Source organism: Panthera uncia, assembly GCF_023721935.1.
Source record: "Panthera uncia isolate 11264 chromosome A3 unlocalized genomic scaffold, Puncia_PCG_1.0 HiC_scaffold_11, whole genome shotgun sequence".
NCBI lineage: Eukaryota > Metazoa > Chordata > Mammalia > Carnivora > Felidae > Panthera > Panthera uncia.
Genome location: NW_026057578.1, coordinates 68,149,136 through 68,150,463, shown reverse-complemented (window position 1 = coordinate 68,150,463; position 1,328 = coordinate 68,149,136). Strand labels below are relative to the sequence as shown.

At 38.1% G+C, this 1,328-nt stretch overlaps 1 pseudogene; it reads left to right on the top strand.

The window, feature by feature from the left end:
- The first annotated feature begins 452 nt into the window (after positions 1 to 452).
- On the top strand, positions 453 to 541 carry LOC125937208 (uncharacterized; annotated as a pseudogene).
- Positions 542 to 1,328: the final 787 nt, after the last annotated feature.

Below are 1,328 nucleotides of genomic sequence, written 5' to 3'. Positions count from 1 at the left end.
ACTAATCTTTATGTTATTTTTGTGAAAACTTCTATTTTCTTCATATATATTGTCTCTATTATTTATGTCATTCTGCTACTCTACTGGAGAATGAAAATATTAATGACAGTCCCCTACTTCACGGAGCTTGAAATCAGGTTGATGTTCATGTTTTTATTTGACCCACCCAGGTTTTTAAAATTTCATCCTGGCCAGAGACATTTGTTTTTGTTCACTGCTATGTTGTTCACTTAGCACAGTACCTGGAGGTTTAATAAATACTTCTTAATAATGAATGATTGAATGCATGGATCCAAATACTCAGTGAAAGGAAAATATTCTGAGGTCCTTTGTATGTCTTACCTTTTGTGCCCCAAAGGACCAATGGCTTTTTATGTTTAAGTTGAATAAGACAGGTGGACACTTGCGCACAGCAGAGACCCCAGAAACACTAATCCTGATGTTTGCACACTATCACTTCTCGGCCTTTTGGCTAAGATCAAGTGTAGTATCTGATGTTTGCACACTATTAAGACTTATTTAGGTGTCCTGCACACCCATCTGCACACAGCAGTCTTGGGCTTGACATTTCAACCTGAGGAGGTGCCCTATTTTTAAATGCTGGTGCTAATGAGACAAAAATCTCCCATCTCATAGGCTCACCATGTTCTAGCAGATTTTTATTGCACATGGACCCTATGTCTCAAAAAGATTATATAAATCAGCGGGATTTTGCCATTTTTTTTCTGTCTGACTAGGGTTTCTGTAATAAATTAGGCCATTATCCAGCCTGATAAGCAATCAGCCCAATGCTATTCATTTGGAAATCACCATAATAGTCTGGGAAGGGCTAGGAGAAGGAAAATGTAGTTCCATGCTTCAGCTTTAAGAACACATCAAATTGTTTTCGGATATTTTTAGGAGAGATGTCAGAAGCTTTTGTGTTAAAGTCTCAAAAAGTGTGGCCCCTTAGAGCCTAATCTTTAGAGAGTAGTGCACAGATACACAGTGAAGCTATGGGGTGTGAAAGGGGACAAAATGCTCTTGTCCTTCACTCTGCTAACCTCAAATCAAGCTGTGCTTTTATTCCCTCAGCTGACTCTGAAGCAGATTGGCACTAAAACTCAATATAGTTTGAAACACACACAAACCCACTCAGCTAATTAGCATATTTGGAAAGTGTTTTGTAGACCTTTATTTGGGGCAGCGTTCAGGAAGCAGCCCAGACCTGAAATTGCTGCAGTGGTGTAATTATTTATCTTAGACATTATAAAGACTAGAAGTCTTTTTGATAATCATTTTAGAAAGGTCATCTGAAAAACCTGATTATTCTGCTTGAAGTTAGCTTA